This window comes from Dermacentor silvarum, chromosome 2 (assembly GCF_013339745.2).
Source record: "Dermacentor silvarum isolate Dsil-2018 chromosome 2, BIME_Dsil_1.4, whole genome shotgun sequence".
Lineage (NCBI taxonomy): Eukaryota > Metazoa > Arthropoda > Arachnida > Ixodida > Ixodidae > Dermacentor > Dermacentor silvarum.
This window is the reverse complement of record NC_051155.1, coordinates 128,197,772-128,213,861: the sequence shown is the minus strand read 5'-3', so window position 1 is coordinate 128,213,861 and position 16,090 is coordinate 128,197,772. Positions and strand designations below refer to the sequence as shown.

Below are 16,090 nucleotides of genomic sequence, written 5' to 3'. Positions count from 1 at the left end.
ACATTTCTTCTCATTGCGTACCCACTACCTTACTATTATGGAGAACCGCAAAGGTGCAGACTGTGAGGAACCTGATAACATCGTATACATATCCTCACCCCGCAATAACAAGGGTCATGCGTAGGAAACTTGGTGTAACAACGTTGGACCGTCTTTGAAAGGTACTGACAAAGACAACACAACTTGCACGCTCGGACTAGAGTGAGTGGGAAAACACATCACATGCGATGCCTTCTCGTGGACCGGTACAATTCCTGTTCATCATTCTGGCAGCGTACAGGCGAGTCGTTTGTCCATACACCGACCGCTCGGAATGTTATCGCGTCGATCGTCAGACCGGCGCGTCCAGACGCAGCCGGCTTCGGTTCCGCATGCAAGCCCCTGGGCACCTAATTCCTGATAAGGTGAAGTAGCGGAACAGCGAGGTTTCTTACGTTAATATATATTAAGGGGGAGAGAGAGAGAGAGAGAGATACAGAGAGAGAGAGAGATACAGAGAGCGAGAGAGCTAGACCGAAGCCTGTGTGCATCAGTCGGACTGTTATCCGTTTTACACATGCGCCCGACTACACCGAAGCGGCACAGCGTCTTTTTTTTTTCTCCGTGCCGTTCGTTTTGTTCTTCTAGATGCCCTCCATCACGCCATACTAAATGTCGTTCGGCGTACATAGGAGCGCAGAAACGAAGACAAAGGTACGGCCGCTGGGCTTTTTTTTTTTTATCCAACGGCCGTTTACGTGGTCTCTCTTTCTGTCTTTCTTTTTCATTAGTACTGTTCTAGGCTTCCCTTTTTTTTTCTCGTAGGAACGCGGCGTCAAGGTCGACGTCCGAAGGACGGTTTTCACGACAGGCGGGCGTCATCGGCTCATTCTGTATCACGGTGGAGTCATAAGCAGTGACGCGATGCCTCAGACGCGAACGAAACGTGATACTCGCCGTTTCCAAGAATGACCCCCCCCCCCCCCCCTCATCCCCCATCCTCCCCCAACTTTTGCCCTCGTACGCCCCCTTAGCTCCAGCACCGACGTTGCTTTTTCATATTTCGCGTTCGTTGTAGCGATCGCGTTCCTCTTTCGATACGCCTGTCACTCCGTTAGGCTTGGAAGACATAATGATGCAGTCAGTGACCTCTGCGGCAGATTTCCAACGTATCGTGTCGCCTGAATGACCGCACTCGGGGCAACACAGCCGGGCAGCGACGAGGAGGTCGGCGCCATCGGTGCAAGCACGTTGAAGATTAGCGTCGAATGACAACCGCGGCTCACTTTGTGCCAAAATTTCGCACGGTAACTTTTTGCACATCCATGTTCGATTACGCCATATGGCCAGTTTCGTCCGCAAGAAATATCTGGGTGTAACATGCTTAAGCATCCTCGAATGTGTTGCTGAGCGCTGGATCATAGATCTTCGCGCACCGTTTTACGTATACACAACATGGCGGATTGTTTATCAAGTTGGCACACGCTACTTTAAAAGCTAGAGCTGGTGGGAAACAAGAATGGTAAACAACGAAACACGATTCGGAAGTGGATATCAGAGATGTGAATATATTAAACATGTCTTGAATAGACGCGGTTAGAAATGGTAAATATGCACTGAAAGACACGAATCCAATAAATAACGCAACGAGAGTCGGGGCGCACGCAACCGTGGAATTTTTTATATCTCATTTATTTGGGTGAAGTTGAAAATTTTGGCAACTATTGTGTCGTTGGCTCCTACATAAACAATAAATTATTCGGAATAAAGGATTGAGGAGTTGACGCGCGAATGTTCTGGTGATAAAACGCTCTTCAAACATATACTTCAACAGCCAACTTAAGAAAAAAGAGGCACCGACACAGCAATAAACCGACGCGTTCTGCAAGGTGTGCGACAATCCTCAAGTCACTAATCTTAAGTAATACAAAATAACACAACGCGAAAGCCTGCTAAGTGTCAAAACATAGGTATACCTGATACGTAGGTATACCTGCGACAGAACATCTATTAAAATATTACTGAGGCTTTAGTGGCGAGTGTGTGCAATGTTATTCTGTGCATCAGGAAACTTTGCACCGAAAGTACGGTATAACATCTTAAGGTAGTCTGAGGGTTGCGTAGTCTAGACGTTACCTGACAGATTGCGCTGAATAATTTTGTATATCCTATCGCAAGCATAGTAAAGCGGATGAGTGAACTCCAACGTTTATTTCGCGAGGACTTTATCGTGGGGGAACGAACGGTGGTCGGAACAAGAAACTTCACAATTTTTAAAACACTCTCGAAATGTCACACTTCCTCATTTTTTCTTGCAAGAGAGGCGGTATCTACCGGCTTTCTCTGTGTGACCTGATACCGTGGGACCTTTAGATCCGCTAAAAGCCCGCATGCGCTTAACATATACCAGGTGTTTCATTTTAGCTACACCAATTTTTTAAAGTTTGCCTGTGGCAGATAACACAATTATAATGCTTGGTCTTAACTGCTAGATGAGGCGGCCATTACTTCCACGAGAAATCAAAACTCCTAGTTGAATAATTGTCACAATTACGCTAATTGACTATTTTAATTATATTATATGGCACATCTTTCAAACCACGAATTATAGCCGCTTAGTTAGCAAGGCGTACCCACTTGGAACGAATTCCGAGGACTGAACCAGTTTCGAGATAATAATTTTCAAAGTGTCCAACAAAATGCATGGGCGTTGCAGTTAACTTTGTTCTTCAATGCATAAGACAGCGTTTTCCTCAGAAAGTTAACTGGAACGCCCATGCATTTCGTCCGACACTTTGAAAATTAATAGCTCGAAACTGGTTCGGTCCTGATAATTTGTTGCAAGTGAATACGCCTTGCGAATTCAGCGGCTAGATTTCGTAGATTAAAAGATGTACAGTAAAAAATTTATTGAAAATTTACTTTGCGTAATTATGGTAATTATTCAATTAGGCGTTTTCATTTCTCGTGGAAGTAATGGCCGCCTCATCGAGTAGTTAAGATCAAGGATTATAACTGTGCCATCTGCCACAGGCAATTTTAAAAAAATTACTGTAGCTAAAATGAAGGTCACCCATTTTCATAACTGCGCGCCCACATTTAGTCGGTGCTAAAAGCATAAGTAGTTATATAATTGAGTTTCTCACTTTCCGCAAAAGGATTGCAATTGTAGAAGATAGTGATGACATTATTTTGCATTTTGCATTTAAACGCAACGCAGAAACGCGCGGTCGCACTTTCTTCCCAAGTGCAATAAATCCTCCATGCCGCGCGCATGGACGGTTTGCGGGATCGCGAAACAACAGGTTCAAGGAAACTTATGCACGAAAAAAAAAAGAAAAAATACTAGCTGGGAAGGGGCCGTTGCTTTTGAAAACCCTTGGTCATTACATTGGTTTACGTAGCAGTTGGCTTTTTTTTCCCCTTTTTGTCATTTTTCTTACTTACTTTTCCACGGGAAGCAGAAGAACCATTTCGAGGGTGGCTAACTTGTTACTTCCCGCATCAGAAAGAAAGAAAATGAAACTGCAATTAGTCTTTCCTGCTACGTTCAGCTTGTCGGTTGTTTTTTAGCTGTTTCTCTTCATCTCCCTTTCAGCACTGGCATTTTATTCCCTGTTGCCTGTGCCCTTCTACGAAGCACATCACTACGCTAACGGCGAGGCGGTCTGCAACGCGTCCCCTGACGACCATCGTACTAGCTAGGGCCGGGCCGACGAGCTATGTTTTTGCGGTCGTAATGACGCAGCCACGCGAATTATTAGCCTGAGCTGCTGCGCGGGGAAACAAAGGAGCTATTTCGGCATAAAACGCCCGCGAGAAAAAATAAAATAAAATAAAAGTGGTCCCGTCGTGTATGCCGAATGACGCTGCTTATTGCGGTCGGATTCACGCTCTGACGGCACGCAGGAATAAAAGGAGTGCGACGCGCATTTCGAGGATTTTACGCCTTCGTAGGTCGTCTCGCTGAAGATCGCCTTGTTTTGTTTTTGTGTCTGTGTGTTGTTTTTTTTTTCTAGTGGACGAAGACGAAGGCGCGAAATGTGTGTGCGGATGCGCCTGTAGGTGAATCGCGAGTTTTGAGAGACCCCACGTTTGTGTAATGCCGCGATTAAAACATGCACAAAAGAGGCGCGACGCAAGTTCGTCACGTGCCTGAATTTATTGCGCCCTCCAGCGCGTCGTATTTTGCTTTTATTGCGATAGAAATTATATGGACACTCCAAGCGCATTCCTGTCATCGCCTTCGTCGTCGGCGTGAGGTTCCGTATAAAGTTCAACGGCGATAAACTCGTCGCCGCGCGCCGTATGCTGTATGTGCGAGTGAAACCGCGTGAGGGACGCGCGCTTTCATGGAGAGAAAACGCACAGCGGAGAGCAAACACGACGTCTCCGGTAGTGCGAAAGGCCGTGGGGAGATGGGAGGGAGACAGGGAGGGAGGGGAAGCGACGTTTAGCTTCCGCACTCAATGCGTATCTTGAGACCGGGTGCAAGGGGAACTGGCGACTCAATCTCCCACGCGAAAGGAGGAAAGCGGGAAGGCAGCGAGAGAGCGAGGGGGCGCGGCTTCTACTCTGCCAGGAACTACGTACTTCGCGCGGTTGAGGGCGCAATCACGCACCGTATCTTGAAAGCGATCTCCACACGGCTCTGACCTTTGTATGCGCTGTGCTTTCGCCGCTCAGTTTCCGTTGAAGCGATAGACCACACGAACCTTCGGTCACTACTCCAACCGCGCTTGCTCACGCCAGCGAATTGACAGTGCTTGTCTGCGGTCATCGAGTGTGATCCATGCATGTTTGCTTGAGCGCGCTGACACCATGCTTTTAATTCAGTTAGTAAGCGAATGTGTCCAACTGTATGCAGCCCATAAAACTACTATCCTTACTCCGTATACTCTACTAGTAAATTTCCTATCGCAAGTGATGCTTCGCCTTTCAGGGCGAAAATCCGACTTTTTTTATCGAGCGGGATAGACCCGGCGATGGTTTCTAACCTATAATTGCATGCTCTACAGATCTCTATGGCACGCCATCGAAACTCACATGTGTCATTGTTTGTTTCTTTTTCTTATTATAGTGACGCGTGTACTTGTTTATCTTTCTCGGGTGACTGCATTTGACCGTCTAAGAAATGTCATCGCTCAGCGCAGGACGCGCCTGGATGTATCGGAAGTTATTCGAATTTGGCCGATGGTTCTATCCGTTGTCACCGAACACCGTGTGTAATCTGATTGCATGTTTGTGAGACGCGACGCGAAGACACGCGGGCACCAGCAATTACTCTGGAACTTTTGATGACTCAAGTGTAAAAGCCGACGCGCTTGACCCGCGCACATAAGATTTCGACGATCGCCGACTGTGTTCGCCGCAATCATTGTGCTTCGAGTGTCACTTAGTTGGTGGGCACAAGTTCGCCCAATAAAAAGTTAGATTCGTCAATTACAGTGGTGCTACGGTGTTATTGACCGTCACTGCCACGGGACAATATGAATGGAAATTGGGCCCCTCGGTTTTTTTTCTTTTCGTTCATGCATATATATATATATATATATATATATATATATATATACACTGCTTGATTATTGTGGCCGTGAATTCAATTAAAGACCTAGTGTGCATGCGCTGTGTGACTAAGTTCTACTAATTATCCACCATGAAGAGAAGATACGAAGAAAACACTCAAGAGTTATAATTCATTGGCGGGGCGTTGTGTTGTTCAGCAAGGTAAATTACACATAGACTGTCTCCTGCTCATGCAACGGCCTTTGGTAGTGGACAGATATTAATTATAACAAAAAGGCTGAGAGGTCGCCCCGAACTGATAGTGTTTTTAACTAAAGAGTAGCCATCTACTTAGCATTGGGGAATCGGGGAAGGGGAACAAAAGGTTAAGTGAAGATGAGGGTAACAAGAAAAAGCAGATACGCCCGAATGAAGAGAACTGCAAATGCTTATCGCGGTAGCATATCCAGAAAAAGTTTGGAGTTTTGCCTAAAAGGCGAAGCATCGACTGCGATAGCATATTAGTAGACATCTATAAGAAGTAAGGATATTAATCTTATCGGCCGTATAAACATTCGCTTACTAACTAAATTAACAAGCACGGTGTGCCGCGTACACAGGTGAACATGAACACATCTCGCTAGATGACCGCGGAAACTCTCTGTGAAAACGTTGGAGTGAGGAAGCGCGGCGGCAGCAGCGATCGAATTGACCTTCGTGCTGTCTCTCGCTAACTAAACGTCGAAAGCACAGCACATACGAAGCTACCTGCACTCTGTGTACTTTGTCCACATTGCAGATCGCCTGAAAAACATGGCAGCCGCGCCTTAATAGCCACCGGAGTAGAACGCCCCCCCTCCCTCACCTCGCGCGCAACGAAGACGGCGTGCTTCCGCCACACCTTCCTCCCTCGTGCGCGTGAGATTGAGCCGCGATCGTCGGCTGACCCTAGGAAGCTTTCACTCGCACATATAGCGCAAGGCACGCGGCGACGTTGTTAGCATGTTTGGAGTTTATACGGAACATTACGGCGATGGCGACGGCAGAAATGCGCTTATAGAGGGTTCATATAATTGTTACCACAATAAAAACCCTCAGAGGCACACACAGTACTTTGGTCTGGAATACAAAAGAAGACCTTCGCATAGTGGTCGGTTGTCGATGCGTCGCAAGCGTCCAAACAACAATTGTTTATTTCGTGAGTACATAGGGCACGCGCAAAGCTCCTGGTCTATACAGGATGTTTCAACTGACTTGCCGCTAGCCTTAAAAAGCCACGTCTGCTCGTGTATACGAGAGTGCAACTATCCGTGACCTGTCCCGTTGTTCACTCTCCTCTTGAGTAACTCAAAGTATATTCGACAATGATCTTGGATTATTATTTACGAATTTTGCCATGAAAGTTGCTGAAATTCGAGGAAATTGCCATCGTCACTACCAACAATCACGAGAAGCGCCCGAGTTTGGGCATGTTGCAATGATCCAAATCTTTGAGAATCGCTGAAACTACAATATATTCAATCGAAAAGTTGTAGAGCACCGCGCCTCCTCCCTGTTAGGAAATATCCGAGTAATTTCTTTCCGTTATCTTAGCTGCTGCGGCTTTCAATTTTTCGGGCTGCCTAAAGAGCGCGCGAGATTTTAAAAGGGTACCAAGTGACTAGGTTCTTGCGCTTAGGGACATTAGCGGAATAAGACATGCTACGAATGAGTGATCGATGATTCACGCACGCCGAAGGCGGTAATAGGCCGCAAGCAAAATGGATAGGCGACAGAGGCACGCGTAGTCTCCAACACGTCGCCACCCGCGACGAAAACCTCATCGCCCTTTACACTGTCTCTCAACAGCAAAAACTATGACAGAGCTTTAAAAATTGTCATGCGCTATTTGTAATATATGTCAATGATGTACGTCTCAATTTCGGTTCGTACGAGAGACTTGGCCCCTGATATTGGAGTGTCCCGTGTTCACTGCACAGCGCACACTATAGTAAGGCTACATCATCTCCTTGGCCTGCGGTGTACGACACTCGACGAATGTTTGTATTCCAGTGGTCTTGCGTCTGGACGCATTCGAGCTCATCGCACTCTCCTTACTTTTCTACAAGCAACTTAGTTGAGTTTATGTTTGCAGCTTATTTTTGTTTTCAAGTGGCAAGACCTCAGGCATTATTTTTTTATATTAACATTCTTTTAGCAGCGCGACCTGCAGTTACCAGGTCGCGTGTCTGACCGGCGCTTTGTCTGACCTGTACTGTGCGTGTGCGTTCTGCTTTATCCTTTGACATTTGTCATCCCGGCTCTTTCTTTCCTTCCCTTCTTTCTTTCCATTATTATGTTTTTCTCTTCTCCTTTCTGAAGAGACAGGCAGGCGTTGCGCCCCTGCCGGTGGCAGTTCCAAGCCATCCCCACGTTTTCCCTTTCCTGTCATGTGTATAAACGTTTTCTAAAGAAATAATAATAATAACAATATTATTGTAGAATACTGATTCCATTAGTTCCATTGCTTCTATAGACACGATGAGCTCGACACTGCAGCAATGCCGTTTGCGATGCTCTTTCTTTTTGGCGGTTTTCGCGCTTCTTCAGTGGTCAGGCGACGAACCGCCCACGTTATCTATGCGATCAGCTGGTCGTGAATGGAGGATTATAAGCGAATGTGTTTGGATAATTCGACTGCGCATGTCAGGTGACGATTATGAAATCTGATATGTATATATCTAAAGTTATCTTACTGCCAAGGACAACGAAGCCAATGTTGTAGTTTGGCGACAAAAAAGATTTGTTTATTTTTGTATACCAAGCAGAATTTTTACAAATGACCTGTGGCCGACAGTGCCATTGTAGTCCTTGAGCTTGAATACTCGAAGGAGCGGCCATTACTCGCAGGAAAAATTGAAATGCCTAATCAACGAATTAACGAGAATTCACTAAACAACGTTTTAATTACTTACTTTGCGGCTCATATTGCAATTTGCGAATTGTTTCCGGTGAGTTTGCATGAAAAGTTCACTTGGAAAGAATTGTAGGGATCGCACGGGTTTCGGGATCCACGCCGTGAAACTTGGGGTAAAATGCATTATTGTCCCTCTTACTTCTTTAACAAACCACCGTTTTAGGCATCTGAAGCACGAAAGTAACTGGAACTGCCATGCACTTCGTTACACACTTTGAAAATGAACATCTCCAAAGTGGTGTCATTTTAGAAATTTCGTTCAAGTGGACGCGTCTTGCCAACTGACCGGCTGCAATTCCTAAATTCAAATGTGTGACGCAAAGTAAATAAGTAAAATGAATTAGTGAACTCTTATTGACTAGTCGACTACTAATTTTGATTTCTTGTGCAAGCAATATCCGCCTCCATGAGTAATCTAGCGCAATGACTAGAAATATGCTATGTGCCACAGACGATTTTTCAAAATCCTGTTTGGTCTAATAAAAAAAGAAAGAAGGATGCCTTGTAGAAGTGCCGGATCATTCAGAAGCGCGTTTTGCGGATTTTGCCTAATGCGCATTTTTGTTAGCTTGCAAAAAAATGAAAATTATTGTGGCTTGTGGCTGCGGCTCTAAAAATATTCAGTGATAGACTGTGTCAATAGTATTGAATCTTACTAATCTGCTTATTACCGATATAAAATGAAGGGGGAAATCGCGAACACCGAACATTGCAAAATAACCACCAGAATTAGCATCTTTTTTGTTGTTGCTGTGTTGGATTTTGCCATGAAAGTTGTTGAAAGTCGAGGAAATTGCCATCGTCACTACCAACAATCACGAGAAGCGCCCAAACTTGGGCATGTTGCAAATTAGCGGTATTAAAAAATAAACAAAGGAAATTTTTGTTATTCTTATAAATTTCCCAAATTACGTGTATTAATCTTGACATAATGTATTATGAAAAAAGACAAGTTGCAATGTTTATTTGGTCTTGGAAATACACAGTAAGAAATGTGACGGAATAAACGTTACTGCCACTGGGATGTATGGGGTCCGTGCGGGCTGGTTGTTGAAGGTTCACGGCTAAGCATTCTAGGTTTTCTAAATGAGTAATGACTGATATTAAGCGTCATGCGAAAATACGCTTTGAAAGATCAAGACGTCCTTCTTCTCAAAAGTAGAAGCCAGACCTCCATTAAAATATAAATATAAATTCGTGGGTTTTACGGCCGAGAAAGACGATATTATGATTATGAAGGCCGCTCGTGTGAAGGGCTCCGGGTTAATTTTGAACACATGGGTTTCTTTAACGTGCACCCAATGTACGGTAGACAGGTCGAGAATCGTTGAAACGTTTCGCGATAATATCCATCTTTTAGAACAAATGCGGGCGCTCGCTTCGGAACTAGGAGCACTAACTCAATTTGCCCGATATTTTGTTGCATTTTCTATTCCATTGCATATTCAGCAAATTGGATCCGTAGCAACGATTCACACATAACTTTTCAGCGTTTTCTACTGCCTTTTTTACGCAAGCCTTCACTCAGGGAAATCAACAAACAAAAGATGACGTCATCGTTTCTTTTTTTTCTTTTCCGAATTTTCTACAGGCTGTATGTGGAACTCACAGATAACCATCTGTGAAGAAACGGTGCAATAAATGTTCATGGCAGAACCAACCACGAGCGAGAACGTGGCCACGTTTCAGTTATATAGCCACTTAGCACACCACGTTGGAAAAAAATTAATCGCGTACGTGTATGCACCTAAGATTTCTCTCTGGCTTAAATTTTATTCAAGGCTTTTACGTGCCAAAACCACGATATAATTATGGGAATGGCGGTACGCCGTAGTGGGGGACTGCGGCATAATTTCTACCAGCTGTAGTGGTTAACGTACACCTAATGCACGGTACACGGGCATTCTCATGGTTTCGTCCGTCAAGCTTTGCGCCGATCGAGTACCGGAAATTTTTTACAGCGAAGCTGTGAAGGGCTAGGTTACCCAGGATCGTGTCCGCATGTAGACAAGAACTATCATAGGCAGCATTTGCTTTGGCACCATGTGCGTGGCGCTTTCGCGCCAGTTGTGCCTCAGCACAGGTGTCAAAACAAATTATGGATGTCCCATTGTTATACCCCTCGCCACCACCGATGCCTCTTTCAGAAGTGTCGCTATACTCGGCGGTGGCACGTCCCACCAATCGTTGCGCCCCTTTGTCTTGTGACGTAGACATTGCGCTTGCACTGTTATCAGCAGATGCCCTTCGGACTCGCTATAGGATGGACGCTCGTTCAACCACATCTTACAGGATCCTTACGTCAGGATCCTCATGCGGCCGTGCAGTGTGCCGCGGCTATGAACGCTGCGGCTCATACGGTAGCCTATGACGATGGGGCGGACTTGACGCTGCAAACGCACTACTTGGCCATCACGCCGGGCGAAAACAAGACGCCGGTGTCCTTGTTCTTTGACCAGCATGCTGAAGACGCTCAATATAGTCAATAATGATAACATTTAAATTCACTATAGCAATATTCACTATAGCAGACCCACCGTAGTTACAGCTACGCTGGCTTCCATCTTCACAGAAGTGAAAGGGCGGTGAACTTTTTAAGAGGGGAGCTGTTTAAGCCGAGCGTTAGTCCGTAACGTGCGAAAATGTGGGCCGATCCTGGCGGTCATGCAGAAAGGGTCCAAGCGCAATGGCACATACTACTGTGAGCTAGCGAGGCTGTGCCGGGCTAAGTCTAGCTAAGCATGGTTGGGACTACATAAGCTTAATCAGTCATTGATAGTAAATATATAGCCAATCAACAGCTAATAGATAATCAATCAATAATCAATAAATTTTGGAAAATGTTGGGGATGACTTGGTAGTGCTTAGCCTAGCCCAATTACGCGGCCAATACCTTGCGATAGCCAATCGATAGCCAATCAATAGCTAATCGATTATCGAGAAATAATAAATAAATTCCGGGACATGCTGGAGATTATTTGGTAGGGCTGAGCCTAGCCCAAAAGCTAGGACTAGCTAGGTGCTGGTGCCCATCAGCTCCGCCGCCTCTTTAGCATTGGTCCTCCAGTGCAAGCTACGCTAAGTATTTTCTTTCTCACACATATCTTCCGCAATAGGGTGTGAGCACGTTTGCTCGACGTCATTATGAGGCAGCGGAAACGGACGCAGTCTTGTGTACTTTTCTTATTCTCAGCCCCTTTTATGCACTGGCATCATAATAAATTTACCGCTACTTCATCATTTTAGCGGTCACTCGCACTAACCGTCACGCTGAGTCGCAGTATCAATAAATAAATAAACAATAATTAATTATTAAAAGCTACTTTCTACGCATTTTGAAGTCATAATGGGAGTGCACAAAATGCCGCTAATGTGAACCAGTTTGGTTCAAATATTGGCGCACATTTTTTTTGTCCTTATTTATATCTTCATGTCCCGTCTCTCGTTCTACGTCAGTAATTCCCCTAAGCCCTTTCCTTAGCAAAGCTTCGCCCGGCGAAGTTTACACTAGTTAACCTATAGCTTCACGTTCTTTGCACGTCGCATGTGGTTCACAGTTCACTCTACGCTATGGTCGTCATCCGCACCCCCTCTCTTTCTCATTCCTTCCACTTTTCGCTCTCCCCTACGCAGGGTTGCAGATCAGAGACAAAGCAGCTCCAGCCGACCTCTCGGCTTTTCTGCTGTACCCTGCCTTCCTCCTCCTCCTCCTCCTCGTGAGTTCCCATTTAGAGCAATTCTTAGCTTTCACCAACGCGTGCCCCAAAGCACCTGTCGTCATCGCTAAACTACACGGCCGTTTTCCCCGCTTGGGCGATCTAGGAGCGTCATTGTTCTCTCCACTATTCGCAGTTTCAACACACGCAAGTTGCATGATAAATTCCCGCGCTAAACAATTTCCCGGTAAGCGCAGAGAGAGCAAATGATAAGTCAGCTTCACACTTTGCGCTGTTCAGATGCTCGCAATAAGGTGCGCACATGCCATAATAGGGGCGCGCCACTTTACAAACAGCTTGCGATGCCGACGTCGGAAACATGGAGATTGGTGGATGGGGCGGCCACGTACCACCGAACTCTGTGGCACAATTGCCGCTGCAGCGACATTAGCCAGGCATTGCAACAGTTGAAAGTTACGACTGCTATAACCTCAGCGCCGTCCGCCCACCAGTGTCCGCCAAGCACATCCGATGGCCCTTTTCAAACCTTATTACACAGACCACTAAAAAGGCATCCTGATAAGTTAAACCCGATTGCATGCTAACTTTTACCGTAAAGCCACGTGGATTCTTGGACCACGTCAGGGCTGAAGCCATAAAAGGAATCACCAAATAAAGATGTTGCGAAATTATTTATGGCTAACTCTTACTTCAACATTTCACTGTAGAAGCGTTCCCATGTAAGCAAAATAAGGAAGTCAGGAAGGCTCCACGACATCTGTGCAAACTCCTAACAGGTGACAGATGTACATCAAGAATACTGTCAGTTGGGTGCAAACGCTTAAACGTCTTGAATAATTGCAAAGTGGTAGCCTTAGGCTGATGATACTGCACAGTAATGGCAAAGTTTACGCTCAGTAACTCTATACGCTGTCATGCCATGTGAGGATTAGGTGCTTGTAAATGCGATGGCGATCGTTTGAATCTCTGGTGATGTTGTGAGTGCGACATCACTAAAGTTGTGCTCCGCCGAATCCTTCCGCCAGCGAGTTCTCCCGTGTCTTGGGCTTTTGTTAATCAATTGCGCGTTCGTTAGTTTTACCAGGCACACTTTCAAGGATTTACAAATCCCACTTACTGTCTCCAAGCTTCCCTATACACACTACTTTTATATACCTGCTCGTTCGATTACATTGAAAAAAATTCTTTTTAGATTTTTTAGACAACACCGAACGGATTACGGACGCGGCAAAGCGAAGCTCTCTAGACCCGAGTTTTTGAAAGTGATACAATGAGAAAATTACCTTCAAAGTGATAGAATCCAGAGAACAACGATGCAAGTGAAAAAAAAAAACGCGGTTGCGGTATACGTTGCTGCGTTATATTGGCAAATGTGTTTTCTATGTGCAGTAAGATGTGCTCGCACTAGATGACATGAATGGCGTAAAAGCGCGCATAAAATGCCATGCACTTGCAGACGTCGGTATCATGCAACCCCGAGAAGGAAATCGTCATAAACACACTGAAGTTGGCCTCTGCACCCCCTCTACCAATACATCACCTGGAAATGACGCGACATATACTTATGCCGCCAGAAACTGTGAGACAACCCGCACGCGACGACCGCATCTCACCTCCGTAAGTGATAGCTATGGTACGCAACTACAGCACGCCTCGCCATTAGTGCTGGGCAAAACCTATATTACCATGCTATCGTGTCGCTTTACGCTCACCTATTCATCTCCATTTTTCTAACACGTAGCCGCGACACTCGACATTTCAGAACAGGCTTTCGGCTAGAATTTTTTTTTTCATATCAATATGTATTATATTTAGAGACGTTATCACCTTTAAGCGGTGGAAGCTACTCCTTTTCACGTAGTGGGGATATACATGCTAATAGTGAAAAAAACAAAAAAAAAACAAAAAAAAACAGAGGATAATCAAAGGATCGGACGATGTTCACGGCGTGTTTCTAAAAGAAAGTGCGCTATCCCGCGCTTCAAGCAAAGAGTACGAGTACATCGTGTGTCGTTTTCGGTTTCCTCCTCGACGGTCGCGTGCTTCACGGCATTAAAAATCTCGCTCGCTCGGTCACGCAACCACGCTGCGTGCGACAAGCAGGGCTGCCCAGAACTGGAAGATGCGTAGACCCGTAATCTTTAAACATTGGTAGAATACTCTGACTGTTAGATGAGAGATCCACAGATAATTGGAACGGGCGTAGCAGCCAGAATTCGCTCCTCGAAGCTCTTGTTGTGAATTCTAAATTTGAAAGAACGAACACTGAACTAAAGTTTGGAATTAAAAAAAAATATTGTATTGGCAACAGAAGAACATACGCTAGTGGAGGTGGCGTCGCGATAATATCTCGGGGATATAACACCTCTCGAGCTATATGTAGTCCACCCTTTGATCAATTAAAACGGGTCCTATTTTTACCCAAGGCTGTATCTTCCGCCATTTAGCTTGGCCGTGGCTGCTACAGACTTTTTTACCTGTATTTTGCGGTTTCTCAATACGAAAAAGTCGTAGCATTACGCGTCCAATTGAAACATTCTATTTTACTTGCGTATAGCTTACAGATGCTTAGCTGATGGTTCTGTTGTCTCCGTTCGCGGGAGCCTCATGACATCACCAGCAATTACTACAACTTAGTGCGAGAAAAAAGGCCCTGACTTTCTGCTTTGCACATTGCTTGCTGAATCATTTTCGCGACAAAACAAAATGCTAGTTGGCCTACAACTTGAATAATTGACATTGTTGATTCATGTCCCGTAGGCTCCGTTAGCAGACGTCGGTATGCGAAGATAATAACGGCGATAGTTAATTGTCGAGGCAAGATGTAAGGCAAATAAGAAGTTCCCCAGACTTACAAGGATCAGCAGCCGGCAGAAGTTCCTCGTGCGCTGTTGACGTTCTTGCACCTATCCGCTGCGCACGAGCGCAAAATGAGCCGGTAAGAATGAAGCGTCACTGTACACACACGCCTTGTTCTTGCAGCAGGAGGGTCAGGAACAAAGTTTGTTCACCTGGACTTCCATATCGCAAAAGGAATGAACGCACGAAAGGAAAAAAAAATGAAATGGAGGAGGGCGAGTTGAGGGTAGGAGTCGAACACCCCGATGAACACGGTGCGAGAAATTAACGCTACATCGCTTTCTCCGAAGCGAAGCAAGGCTTTCGTTCTTGTCTCGGACACACGTCGGATGGCGCTTCAAAATAGAAACGTCAGGAGTGGCTAGAAAAAAAAATAAAGAAAAATAGGAAAGTCCGGGGAGCGAAACGGCCAACTGCCGCGATAAACTGAGACAAGGCAGATGCTGGGCTGTGGAGAAACTTTAAAGAGGACCTCCCGCGCTGACAAGAAGTGCCTTCTTGCTTGCTTTCAACGAAGTCTTCGGGGAGCAATGAGAGAGGAGAATGACGACGGGAGTTTATTTAGGCGCGTGCCACTGCCGCGCCGTTTCGTCCAGAACGCGTGCGGGGAAGACACGACACGCACACACGCGCACGCACAGCCCCACCGGGTGCTGGGAGAGCTGACTCCGCCGTGCTGTTCGCCGGTCGCGCGGCCGATACCGACTAACCGACCGCTCCGCGCGGGCGCTGACGGCGACCGGCGGTAAGCGGTGTCTCTCCTCCTCCCCTGTCTCGCTCCCCTTGCTCTCTCTCTCTCACTCTTTCTCTACGTTGCCTCCTCGGCTTTGCTCCCGCACCAGTCGCCGAGAGGCGGCCGGCGGCGTTCGCACCGGTATGAGATGAGCGCATCTATAGTACATGGCCTGCACCAGTCGGGCCAGGTAGCAGTCTATTTGAATGAATGGGATCACACTATAAGATGGGAGGGGGGGTAGGGGGTTATAAAAGTTCTGATTTGGGAAAATTAGTTCGTCGTGACTGCAACAAGAGACGCAAAAATGAGTGACAGTTCTATGTGTACATATAATTCTGCCTTCGCTGGCGTTGGATCAGGGAAAGAGTCGGTGGAAGA

The 16,090-nt window shown here is 46.0% G+C and overlaps 1 protein-coding gene across 1 annotated transcript in view; it reads right to left on the bottom strand.

Annotated features, from left to right (window-relative positions):
- The window catches only part of LOC119441750 (calcitonin gene-related peptide type 1 receptor-like), a 152,705-nt gene extending 136,998 nt beyond the window's left edge, over nucleotides 1-15,707 (bottom strand). The window contains exon 1 of the mRNA XM_037706360.2: nucleotides 14,973-15,707. The gene's annotated coding sequence lies outside the window, so the exon portion shown is untranslated. The remainder of the gene's footprint in view (nucleotides 1-14,972) is intronic.
- Nucleotides 15,708-16,090: the final 383 nt, after the last annotated feature.